The sequence below is a fragment of the Mastigoproctus giganteus genome, chromosome 12, assembly GCF_048544385.1.
Source record: "Mastigoproctus giganteus isolate SK-2022 chromosome 12, ASM4854438v1, whole genome shotgun sequence".
In the NCBI taxonomy this organism is placed as follows: Eukaryota; Metazoa; Arthropoda; class Arachnida; order Uropygi; family Thelyphonidae; genus Mastigoproctus; species Mastigoproctus giganteus.
This window is the reverse complement of record NC_143586.1, coordinates 146,078,078-146,091,999: the sequence shown is the minus strand read 5'-3', so window position 1 is coordinate 146,091,999 and position 13,922 is coordinate 146,078,078. Positions and strand designations below refer to the sequence as shown.

General features: G+C 39.4%; 1 protein-coding gene across 4 annotated transcripts in view; it reads right to left on the bottom strand.

Annotated features, from left to right (window-relative positions):
• The window catches only part of LOC150077487 (LITAF domain-containing protein-like), a 103,330-nt gene extending 92,332 nt beyond the window's left edge, over nt 1–10,998 (bottom strand). For 2 of the 4 annotated variants that reach the window (XM_090386392.1, XM_090386395.1), the window contains exon 1: nt 10,937–10,998. The gene's annotated coding sequence lies outside the window, so the exon portion shown is untranslated. Of the gene's footprint in view, nt 1–10,680; nt 10,861–10,936 lie in introns of those variants that run through there. The other 2 variants (XM_090386394.1, XM_090386393.1) reach the window with 2 other exon arrangements.
• Between the last annotated feature and the right edge of the window lie 2,924 nt (nt 10,999–13,922).

Below are 13,922 nucleotides of genomic sequence, written 5' to 3'. Positions count from 1 at the left end.
TGTCTGCAATTCTGCCCAGACACGATAGGAGGGAGTATATGATGAGAGCCTTGTCGATCAATTAGGTCCTGGAAAGATTGTGCAAGGCTCAAGGGGTAGAATTTTTTTCAGCCTGGTCTGTACTTGTTAACAGAAGGGACCGCTTCTACAGGGATGGGATACACTTAAATAGAAAGGGTGCAAGAATATTTGCTGATGCTATCGAGGCAGTGTTAGGTGGGTCGGAAAACTGCTAGCTTGAGGGGGGGATACAAGGACTAATAGATTAACAGTAGCCACTGGCAGAGGTGAAAGTGATTCATGCATTGCTTCTATTGGAATGAACAGAAGCCTAGAAAACAAGATGCAGGATATTTCAGAGACTGCTGGGAGTCGTTGCGATACAAGTAAACACATGGGTTGTGTTAGGGTAGCTAAGAAAAAGAACAGGTGCACGTATACTTGCGTGTACACCAATGCTAGGAGTTTGGTAAATAAATTGATTGAATTTGAGGTATTGCTCAAAGCATCAAAGGCGGATATTGTTGGGATATCAGAGACGTGGTGTCACACAGATATAAGGAATGCAGAAATGGAATTTGGGGAGTACAACGTCTACAGAAAAGAAGGGAGGAGGGGTTATGCTATTAGTTAAGAAACACAAAATCCAAGGAAGTGAAGCCATTCAACATCGCTGGACAGTGCAGTGTCGAGTCAGTTTGGTGTGACATAAGCACCGGGAGATCAAAATTGAGAGTAGGAGTGTGCTATAGGCCTAATGACTCTGATGAGTGTAATAAGAAACTGTACAGATAAAATAGAATGGGCCAGTAAATCAGAGAGTCTTATAATGAGGGATTTTAATTTCCCAGATATTGACTGGAATTTGTGGGTTGGTCACTCACACACTAACAAGGCTTTTGTGGATTTATTGGATGATTGTTTTCTACATCAGCATGTTCGGGAAGCAACTAGAAGGAGTAATACTCCTGATTTGATTATCAGTAGTGATTCTTCATGCATTAAGAATCTGCAGATAGAGGAACCACTAGGTGGCAGTGAACACAGTGTGCTGAAGTGAGATTTACTCAAAGAGGTAACTACCATCAGGGGTAAAGGGAAGGGTTATTGCTTTCGTAAAGGTGACTACGATGGTCTGAGACAGTATTTAAATTCTATACAGTGGGACCAACTGATGATGTTACCAACAGCAAATTCAAAATGGGAAGCATTCAAAGAACTTATCTTGGAAGCTACTAGGCTTTACATACCAACTAAGAAATATTGTTCAAGGTCTAGGCCTAAATGGATGTCAGATGAACTAATGAGACATATGACAGAGAAGAAAAATGCTTGGGATACATATAAATTAATACGTGACACAGAAGCCTATGATAGATATAAGTTGATCTGTAACCAAGTTACAAAGGAGGTTAGGCAGACGAAGGCAGATTACGAGAAATCTTTGGCAAAAGATGCAAAGAAAAACAGTAAAGAGTTCTTTTCTTATGTAAACTCTAGAAGGAAGGGGATGAATCAGATTGGTCCACTTGATATCAATGGTTCAACTGTTGATGATCCTGCTCATATAGCTAACAAACTAAATGAATATTTTGCATCAACATTCACACATGAGGAGTTATTCAGCAAGGGGAATGCCAGAGGTGTATTCAACTCTGGCAGTAAGCTAGATAATCTTGTAATAACTGAGAGTAAAGTGGAAGAGAAATTTTTGAAGTGAAAGGCACCTGGGGTGGATGAGATCTATCCAGTTATATTAAAGGAGGCGGCAAAGGAAGTAACCAAACCCTTAGCCATAATTATGAGAGCTTCCCTGGACTCGGGAGGTACCCATGGACTGGAGATGTGCAAATGTGACCCCAATCCACAAAGGAGGATCAAAGGGAGAGACAGGTAATTACAGATTTCTTAGTTTAACTTCTGCTCCAGGAAAATTAATGGAGGCACTGGTTAAAGAAGCATTGCAGGATCATCTAGACAAAACTCCAGTTACAGCTCGGACATAGCAGGTTTGTTAAGGGGAAGTCTTGTCTGACTAATTTGATTGGATACTATGATGTAGTCACAAAGGAATTGGATGCAAAGAATAACTTTGATATTATATATTTGGATCTTAGAAAAGCCTTTGATACTGTTGCACAGGGAAGACTGCTGCACAAATTGAAGCTATGGATAAAGGGGTGGTTGAGGGAGAGAAGACAGAGTGGTAATCAATGGACACTGCTCATCGTGGACTAATGTTATTAGTGGAGTCCGTCGGGGTTCAGGGAAGAGTCCATTATTGTTTTCTGTATTTATAAATAATATTGATGATGGTATATCAAGCTTGATGTCCAAGTTTGCAGACGATACAAAAGTTGGCAGGGTTGTTAAGGACACTACTGACGCTATGCTGCTGCTGCAACAGGATCTGGAAAGGTTTAGCAGATGGGCTGAGAGGTGGTAAATGAAGTTTAACATTGACAAATATAAAGTACTACATAAGGGAAACAGCAACCCCAGAGCAACGTATAAACTCTGTGGTACTACATTGACAGTGGTAGAGAATGAAAAGGACCTGGAGGTAATTGTGCAGGCAGATATGAAGTTCTCTGAGCAGTACAGCGGGCTGCAAGAGTAGCTCATGGCGTCTTATCAATGATATATAGGAATTTTTCTAGCAGGGATTGTTATTTGTTTTTTAGGAGCATTAGCAACTAAGGGCATATTGCTCTGGGGATATGCGGTGGTCATTCCCTGACCTTTCCGCATCCTCTGTATTTGGTGGGCACGGGCTCGAACCCCAGTCTAATCAAGAAGCGTGTGTTACGCACTGCTGCTCCTGCCCACCTGGCTACGGAGGCGCCTTTTTCTGGCAGGGATAAGGAGGTGATTATTCCCTTGTATAAGGCAATGGTGAGGCCACACCTTGAGTACTGTATACAGGTCTGGAGGCCTCATTTCAAGAAGGATGTAGAGCTGCTGGAACGAGTACAGAGAAGGGCAACAAGGTCAGTGAATGGAACACAGGCTTGCTCTTACGAAGAAAGGCTTAAGTTTTGCAAATTACAGTGTCTGGAGACTAGGCACCGGCGAGGTTATCTGACAGAGGTGTATAAAGTCTTGAATGGTTTGAGCATGCTCAATGCTGATGGGATTCTTCCACTTGCTCAGAATAATCACCTGAGAGGGCATAAATTCAAATTGAGGAAAGACATGTAGAATAGATGTCTGGAAATTTGTCTTTAGCCAACGGGCAGTTGCTTGGTGGAACAGACTTCCATCCAAGTTGATAGTTTAAATAAATTTAAGGCTCAGCTGGACAGGTATTTCGAACGAACGGAGGGGTGAAGTGGAAGTTTTTTTTTTTTTTTTTTCTGGCTGATGCTGCATAAGCTTGCTTTCTTGCATCATATGCCTCTACTAATGCTAATTCTTTCAAAACAGTCCAAACTCGTGCCATCATCCACTTACTGCCCAACTTCAAACTCACAGAATTAATTTTTCATATTCCTCGTTTATTCATTCAACTGCCGTTGTTAAGAACAACCTTTCTTCACGAGTATTTCCTGAAAATTACAGTCTACAGAAGTTCAAGTCTAATGTCAACAAATACCTTCTTTTGTGTCTTTCAATCTGCAATCCATGCACGGTACTAAGTACTATAGGTTCTAATACCTCATGTGTTTGGGGATTTCATAAAAAAAAAAAAGTTCCTATGAATCTCACCTAATCCAGAGATATTCTTGTAATTATGACTAAGGGTTTGTTTACCCCCTTTGCTGCCTCCCTTAATTTTATGCTAAGCTTCAACAATTTCCCTCCCACTTTCCTCTCAGCTACCACAAAATCATTTAGCTCCCTGTTAGATTTCAATTAAATTCTGGAATTCTCCTCCTTAAAGGCCTCTTAATGTGTGAATGTAGATGCAAAATACCTATTCAGTTGGTCAGCAACCTGAGCATGTTCATCAATAATTAAACCATCGACATTAAGTGGACCAATGTGATTCAACCCTTTCCTTCTATTTTTAATATAAGTAATGAAATCTTTGCTGCTTTTCTTGGCATTCTTTGCCTGAGACCTCTTGTAATCTGTCTTAGCTTGCCTAATCTCCTTTGTAACTTGATTACAGACTAGTTTATATCTACAACAGGCTTCTGTATCACCTAATAATTCATATGCATCCCACACATTTTTCTTCCCTTCCACAAGTCTCATCAGTTCATCTCACATCCATTTAGATGAAAGCCTGTAACAGTATTTCTTAGTTGGAATGAAAAGCCTAGAAGTTTGTATGATTACTTCCGTGAATGCTTCGCACTTAGAATTTGCTGTTGGTAACATCAGATGATCGCACTGTATAAAATTTAAAAACTGTCTGAGACCACTGTAGTCACTGCTAATGATATCACAGCGGTGATAGCATTAGCAGTGACTACAGTGGTCTCAGATAGTTTTTCAACCTATTATTACATGGGTTGAAAAGCTATTCCCTTGGAGGGAAGGTTGATACACCATGCAGCTTAACAACAGATGCAGAAAGAGATGTAATTGATTCTTGCACTGCTTCTATTAAAACATGCAGCTGCCTAGGAAAGCAAGGCATTAGGGATTTCAATACCTGGTGGGAGTCCTCATGGAACAAGCAAATACATGGAATAAGCAAATAAATTGAGAAAGGAATGGTTGCAGAAAGATATGCTGAAATTTGCCTTCTGCCAGCGAGTAGTTGACTAAATTCAAGGAAGAACTAAACAACTCCAGGTGCTCACATCTGGTGAGTATGAGCTTGGCACACCCAGGGTCCTGAGCTGGATATCATCATTCTTCTCTTTCTTGGTGATTCCCTTTTGACTCTCTCTCTCTCTCTCTCTCTCTCTCAGGGTAACTGGGGATTTTTTTTTTTTTTTTTTGGCCGGTGCAGCATAAGCCTCAGGCTTCCTTGCACTATATAGCTAATAATAACAACAACCTAAGCAGGGTCATCAACAGTTAACCCACAGACATCAAGTGCCCAATGTGATTCAATCCATTCCTTCTACTGTTAATGTAAGCATAGAATTCTTTGCCGTTTTTCCTTGCATTCTTTACCAGAAACGTCTCGTAATCTGCCTTAGCTTGCATAACCTCCTTTGTGACTTGATTACAGACTAATTTATATCTACCATAGGATTCTGTATAACCTGATAATTTATATGCATTCCATGCATTTCTCTTACACATGCCTCAGTTCATCTGACATCCATTTAGGTCTAAGGCTCAAATAGTATTTCTTCACTGGTATGAAAAGCCTAGTAGCTTCTTTGATTACTTCCCTGAATACTTCCCATTTAGAATTTGCTGTTGGTAACATCATCAGTTAGTCCTACTGCACAGAATTTAAAAACTGTCTGAGACCACTGTAGTTACCATTATAAAAGGAAAAGCCTTTCCTTTTACCCTTGACAGTAGTTGTATTTAATTAAATTCCACATTAGCACACTGTGATTGCTGCCACCCAGTTAGTCTTTTACCTGCAGATTCTTAAAGAATGAAAAATCACTGCTGATAACCAGATCAAGGGTATTGCTTCCTCTATTGTTGCCTCTCTAACGTGCTACTGTAGAAAACAGTCATCAGAAATCCACAAAAGTCTTGTTAGTGTGTGAGTGACCAACCCACAACTTCCATTCGTTTGTTTTGTTTGTTTGGTTGGTTGGTTTTTTAGGAGCATTAGCAACTAAGGCCATATTGCTCCGGGGTATGCGGTGGTCATTCCTTGACCTTTCCACATCCTCCGTATTTGGTGGTTACGGGCTCGAACCCTGGTCTAATCAAGAAGCGTGTGCTGCTCACTGCTGCTCCTTCCCACCTGGCTACGGAGGCGCCACAACTTCCATTCAACATCTGAAAGTTAAAATCCCCCATTGAGACATTCTGAATTGCTAACCCATTATTTCTCTGTACAGCTGTTTGGTAAACTCATCACGGGCATTAGGACTAAAACACACTCCTATAGTAGTTATAATGGGAATTTACAGTAGTTGCTAATTTTAATAACTTATTGAACTGACAGTGCCAAAATGATAAAATGTGAATTTCAGAAAATTATAATGGATTTTCTTTCATGTATTTTATTTCTTTAACACTTTTCATTTCAACTTAATGGTGGCCTCTCACAAGTTAAAAGTAAAATTACTGTATTTGTATTTTTTTGCTCTAATTCTCTGCACTGCCCAAAGAAGAACCTGGATTAATTCACTCACATGGCTTGCAAATTGTATTTATTGACTCCAATACACATTTACCTGTTTTGTTTTATGGGATAATTTAACACCTTTACTGAACAAATTATTTCATTGCCATTTTGAAGTGAACCTCCATTCACTCTAGTTAACATAGTCTATACACCCAAATACTAATTACACATCCAAACGGATCAAATAGTTTTATTAACATTAACTGATTGAGGTGTATAAAACCTTGAATGGTTTGAGCATGCTCAATGCTGATGGGATTCTTCCTCTTGCTCAGAATAATCATCTGAGGGCATAAATTCAAATTGAGGAAAGACAGTTGTAGGATAGATGTGCGGAAGTTTGCCTTTAGCCAGTGGGTGGTTGATGGTTGGAACAAGCTTCCATCTGTCTTTGTAGAAGTTGATAGCTTAAATAGATTCAAGGCAGAACTTGACAAACATTTGGAGCAAGGGGATGGGTGAAATAAGGGTGTTTTTTTTTTTTTTTTTTTTGGCTGATGCTATATAAGCTTGCTTTCTTGCATCATGTACCTTTGCTAATGCAAAACTTTCAATATTCTTTTCTTCATATCATCTCATAAAGATATTAACTAAACTGCTATTTCTTTTATACTCCGGCACGACCACGAGGTCAGTGGAGTTTAAAGTAAATCATCAATACAAACAATCATATTTAGCAGTCCATGGGCTTGAACCCCGGGCCACTCAAACAGCGCATGGTACTACAATCACGCTCATGACCACTCAGCTACGTCAGGCCTATCTAATCCATCTTAGTGGATGTAAAACTTTTCTGTACTGTATTACCTAGCATAGTAACAATCTCATTTCATCACTCCCACAGATTGTAATAGTGCCTTTAAATGACATTGTGAAGTAAAGTTAAAGATTTTGTATAGTTAAAAGCAATTCATCATTTGCAGTTGGAATATTGTTAAAATTTATTCAGTTCACAAGAAAACAGGATGCTGCAAGCCACAGGCATCAAAAACTTTTAAAATAACTCCATGGATTTTTCACACATGGCAAGATTGTGCCTATGCACTGCTACAAAATGTGCACAGCCCATTTATGACAGCCATTCATCCAGCATATAAATGGATATTTTTTTTTTATGGAATATTAATAATGCCATCAAGTGTTCACGAAGTTATATGGATGTCCTCCTTATAGTATCTTCTTTTGTTATATTAAAGTTGATAGCTTAAATAAATTCACGGAGGAACTGGACAAACGTTAAGAGGGAATCAACATGTGAAATGGTTATTTATTTTTCGGCTGATGTTACTTAAACTTGCTTTCTTGCATAATATGCCTCTACTAATGCTAAACACAAAAATAATTTTTCAAATAGATATTTACAGTATACCCAGTATAAAATAAAAATATAAGTACAAATTCAGTAGCTTTCGGAACTCGTGTCCCTTTATCAACTGACAAATTTGAATACATTACAAGCAAAGTGTGGCACGTTACTCAATCGTCATTGTTGTAGCACGGACGTGTGCTGCCTTGCGCCAGTGATCATCCATCAATAAAATGGTTGTCTCCATGATGGGATGTATACGCATGCCTTTCTGGCGATTTAATGCCTTAGGGTTGTTTATTATGTTTAGTGACTCTAGCCATAGGCGGTGGCGAAAGTGTCGCGCGTGGTCCACTATCTCAAAGTTGCGCTTGGGGTCAAGATCGTGGTTGGTAGCCCAAAAATGTTCTGCAAGCGCGGACTGGTCAGTTTCGGCAAGCCGGATTGCTCTGTCGTGTTCCGTGAGGCGATCCTGGAGACGTCTCGATGTCTCACCTACGTAGCAACTGTTACAGGCCCTACAGGTGATACGGTACACTACATTGCTGCGTAAGACAGGTGTGACAGGGGTCTTCACACTGGAGACAAGTGAACGTAGGTTCCTACCTGGTAATTGCACACATTTGATGTTGTAACTTCTCAGGATCTTCGAGATACATCCTGACACTCCTGGATAGTACGGAATGTAGGCGGATGATATGCCGACTTGCTTCGGAGGTCTTGGGTTGGAAGTAAGTTCTTGTGCCTGTAACAAGCATCTGTTTAGTACATGGGATGGATAACCGCATCTGGTTAGGTCCGCCTTCACACGGGAGACCTCGTTACGTCTAATTGTGTCGGTGCTGGAATGGCTCCAGGCCCTGGAGAACAGGGTGCGGGCAGTGCTATTGAGATGGCTTGGAGCGTGGCCGGACCCGTAGTTGGTGAATTGACCGCACCACATGGGTTTGCGGTATACTGAGGTCTCTAGATGTGGGCCTACGCGATGCACTAGTACGTCCAGAAACGGGAGCGAACCGTCCACCTCTGATTCTACGGTAAACTTGATGAAATTGGATAGAGAGTTGAGGTATTCTAGTAGTACCGTTTCAGAACCACGTGGTATTATGGTAAAAATATCGTCGACGTATCTACACCACGTTGTAATAGGTGTAGGTGGGTTCTGGTGTATCTGCTTCTCCAGATCTTCCATGGCGATGTTAGCTACTACGGAACTGACAGGGGCACCCATAGCAGTGCCATGTACTTGTTTGTAGAGTGAGTCTTCAAAGGTGAAGATGCTGCTAGAGAGGCATAGGTTGAGGGCGGTACAGATGTCATCAGTGGATAGTGACGTCCTGGATTGGAGGCTTAAGTCGCTCTCAAGGAGCCTTCTGGCGCAGTGCACGGCCTGTTGGACGGGAATCGAGGTGAATAAAGAAACCACGTCAAATGATGTCATGACAGTTATCAGGGATTGAAATGTCCTTAATGATGTTAATGAATTCAAGGCATGCGTATACATCCCATCATGGAGACAACCATTTTATTGATGGATGATCACTGGCGCAAGGCAGCACACGTCCGTGCTACAACAATGACGATTGAGTAACGTGCCACACTTTGCTTGTAATGTATTCAAATTTGTCAGTTGATAAAGGGACACGTGTTCCGAAAGCTACTGAATTTGTACTTATATTTTTATTTTATACTGGGTATACTGTAAATATCTATTTGAAAAATTATTAAACAATGGACCCCAGTACTCCAGGCCCATTTGTCACTAAACACAAAAATGGTAACAATAGTAACATATAACTTTCTTCATCCAACCACTCAAAACTGTGCCAGTCCAGTTTGTTCCTTCCCATTTTAACTCCTGCAATAAATTTATGTGAGAAATGGGGTTCCTTTTTGGACCACTCCCTGCTCTATTTTGATCTTCTTTTCATTAATAATAACACAGAGATAAACCAAAATGTTAAATTCAACAAGCATTTTACAGACATCCAAAGGAATGAATGAATGAATGGCAAAGAGGGAGAAAGAGGTCACAAACCTAAATACGCAAGAATCCCTTCAGCACTGAGCTTGTTTTTTTTTCTTAGTTGTTGGCGTATCGGCTTCTGTAGCCATAATGCACCTCCCAAAGTTTTTGCACTACTCTGATCCAAGCCCGAGAAGGAATTCAAACTCGTGACCTTTAGGTTGCCAGGCAAGTACTTTACCCACCCAGCTAGCCAGGTCGGCGTGAGCTTGTTCAAACCATTCAAGGCCTTATACACCTGAATCATATCACCTCGTGGGTGCCTAGTCTCCAGACACTGTAATTTGCAAAACTTAAGCCTTTCTTTGTAAGAGCAGCCCTTTATTCCATTCACTAATCTTGTTGCCCTTCTCTGTACTCGTTCCAGCAGCTCTACATCCTTCCTAAAATTAGGCCTGACCTATATACAGTACCCAAGGTGTGGCCTCGCAATTGCCTTATACAAGGGAATAATCACTTTCTTATCCCTGCTAGATACCACTCTCATTCCCAACACTGATTACCACTCTGTCTTCTCCCACTCAACCATTCCTTAATCCATAGCAGCAATTTGCCTCCAATGCCACACTGCTCCCATTTGTACAGTAGTCTTCCATGTGCAACAGTATCAACAGCTTTCCTGAAATCCAAGCATATGATATCAAAATTATTTTTTGCATCCAGTTCCTTTGTGACCACATCATAGTATCCGATCAAATTGGTCAGGCAAGACTTCCCCTTAATAAAACCATTCTGTATCCGAACTATAACTGAAGTCTTGTCTAGATGATCCTGCAGTTCTTCTTTAACCAGTACTTCAATTAATTTCCCCGAAACAGAAGTTAAACTAACAGGTCTGTAATTACTTGTGTCAACCTTTGATCCTCCTTTGTGAATTGGAGCCACAATTGCACATCCCCAGTCCATAGGAACCTCCTGAGTCCAAGGAAGCTCTCATAATTATGGCTAAGGGTTTGCTTACTTTCTTTGCTGCCTCCTTTAATATAACTGGATAGATCCCATCCACCCCAAGTGCCTTTCTTATATTTATCTTCAACAATTTCTGTTATTACAAAATCATCTAATGATACAATAGTGTGAATTTATGCACATTTTAATTAAAAAATTACATACATATAACTTACGTACATTAACTTCTTTACTGAAATATTATGTTTCGAAACTACGACCAAATTAGACCAATACAAGAGAATGGTTACAAGTTGAAGGGAGAGTAAAAAATTAAGTTTGGCCTGAAAACCTAAATGAAATAACTACAAATTAAGCAACGTACTAAATGGGAGGTACAAACAATTACACACAAAATGTAAATTACTAGTGACAAAATAATTTAATAAAGTACAACTACAAGAGGTAAACTGCCAACTAGAATACGGTAACATACAAACGCTTCCCCTTGTGTCAACGAGACAGTTTGACAAAAAGGAGGCGCTACCAGACTTCGCTACACCACACACATATTTTGTATATACATGTATGTAGTTCAGCAGTCTGGGTGCGCTTTGCATGTGTGCATGTATACAGTGGAGGACAAAAAACTGCATCACCTTAAAAAAAGTAGCATTTGTAGTGAAACATATGCAAAATACTCATTCAAAATGTCCCATAAAATTGAAAGGATAATTCAATTTATAGATGACATGCTATTTCATTAGTCAGAAATGTCTTCAATAAATTTAAAACAAAAATTATACAAAAGAAATTAAAAAATCATGCATGGATAATGCAAAAACCAAATAATCAGCATACAGACAATTAATATTTCACATTATTCTTGCACAGATAAAATTATCTTCACAGAAATATTTTTCAAAATCTGATATTAGATCATTTTTTACTAGAGCAAGCCCACTGGCTCTTACATCATTTGCCAAAAAAATCTATATCTGACTGCAATGGTTATTCACATTGACACATAATTGAAAATTGATGTTGGTCACAGAATGCTCCTAGACTATCACCCACTCTCATCATATCCAGATACCAGGGCAGCATGTTTAAGAGCATCTGTAAACAATCAACCATTGAATGTCAAGATGTCATAAAAAAACTGTTCTGACTCTGACACATAAGTTTATCAAAACACCCATTAGCTGGCTTCCATGTATTAAACACATCACCTCAAACCACTTTATATAGTGATACTTATCGACATGAAAAATAGAAAGTTGTTTTTCGGCAAGCTTCCTCACTTCAGGCGACTTTCTGTGCCTGCTCTATGATCACTTGCCTTTATTACTTTTCATGTATACAAGTGCCCATTTCACCTTTGCCACATGATTCTGTCCATTTCAAATGTCAACCTGCATAATTAGCCATTTCATCTATGTTCATAACAAACATATGCTGTTTGACAATGAACTAATAATCTTATAATTCCTTAAATTAAAGATTTTTCTTTTTATGGCAACGAAAATGTTTTCTGAAATATGAATAAATAAATTAAGGGGAAAAACGATTTAAAAACTAAATAAGTTGATATTTTACTGTTGGTGTTATGCAAACGTAGTTTCTCAAATGTCACACATACCCAATCTCTCAATTCATTTTATAACTGGATTCTTTTCCTTTTCTTTTTTTTTTTTTTTTTTTGTCCCTCCTAAATTCCCTGAAATCTCAAATTAAAGATGGCACCGACAAGCTGCTTTCAGCTTCACTATCAATTAATTTTAAACTACTCATTTTAAGGTAGGGGTACGCCTCATATCAAACACATCTGATATATCACTTGATGTTACTTGTACACATCACTGCTTAATGATACAATAGTGCGAATTTATGCACATTTTAATTAAAAAATTACATACATATACATATAACTTACGTACATTAACTTCTTTACTGAAATATTATATTTCGAAACTACGACCAAATTAGACCAATACAAGAGAATGGTTACAAGTTGAAGGGAGAGTAAAAAATTAAGTTTAGCCTGAAAACCTAAATGAAATAACTACAAATTAAGCAACCTACTAAATGGGAGGTACAAACAATTACACACAAAATGTAAATTACTAGTGACAAAATAATTTAATAAAGTACAACTACAAGAGGTAAACTGCCAACTAGAATACGGTAACATACAAACGCTTCCCCTTGTGTCAACGAGACAGTTTGACAAAAAGGAGGCGCTACCAGACTTCGCTACACCACACACATATTTTGTATATACATGTATGTAGTTCAGCAGTCTGGGTGCGCTTTGCATGTGTGCATGTATACAGTGGAGGACAAAAAACTGAATCACCTTTAAAAAAAGTAGCATTTGTAGTGAAACATATAAGCAGGGCCGGATTTACACATAAGCTAAACAAGCTACAGCTTAGGGCCTCCCTCCATCTTAAAAAATCCTTTTTTTAATATTGTCACAGGTGAACTGTAATAAAGAGAAGGGCCTCATACATCTTATAGCTTAACGTCACAACAAGTTTAAATCCGGCCCTGCATATAAGTTGTTGTTTGATTACAGTCATTTTGTTTGTCGCAAAGCAAAGGTATTGGCATCAGATAACGCTTCTATTGTATCAGACAGTATTTGCAAGGTATTGAATCAGCCGTTTCTATAAATACAGCGTTGGAAGGGTATACACACTCATTAGTATCCAGTTTTCCGGATGTATAAGCATGGCTCCATATGTTCAGTTGACACCAAGAAAATAAAGTGTAGCTGTTGCTCTGTCCTAGGAAGGGCTTTCTACGAGTGCTATCGCTCATAAAATAGGCTGCCAACAGTCAACAGTATCAGTATCCCGGCGTGAAACCGCCGATGAGAAAAGAAGACCTGGATCAGCCAGTAAAGCATGAAACCGGTGATGTGAAGACAAGACCTGGATCAGGCTGTAAGAGATTGACTACGCCTTCCCAAAATCGATATTTGAAACGGCTATGCCTTCGTAATCGCTAGTTAGTGCTAGTGCTACTGATTTAAAACTGGACTTTGAAATGGCCACTGTTGTTGAAACAAGTGCACGAACTATCCAAAGACGACTTTCGGAATGTGCTCTGCATGTCTATCGGCCCAAGAAGAAGCCTTTGTTGACCCAACAAATGAGGAAGAAGCGGCTTGCTTGGGCTAAAACGCATGTTTCATTCACAAAAGAGCAATGGGGCACAGTCATCTTTTCTGACGAATCGAAATTCAATATGCATGGCTCGGATGAGAAGCGATATGTCAGAAGACGAAAATCGGAGCCATACCATCCTTACTGCATAACGTCGACTACAAAGTTCCCCGCCGGTCAAATGGTCTGGGGATGCATAACAAGCAAAGGGTTGGGGCAAATTAAGTTTATTAACGGAACTGTGAATGCAGAAACCTACACTGCTATCTTGGAAGAGTGCCTGAAACCCGTTATTAGGAATCACTACAC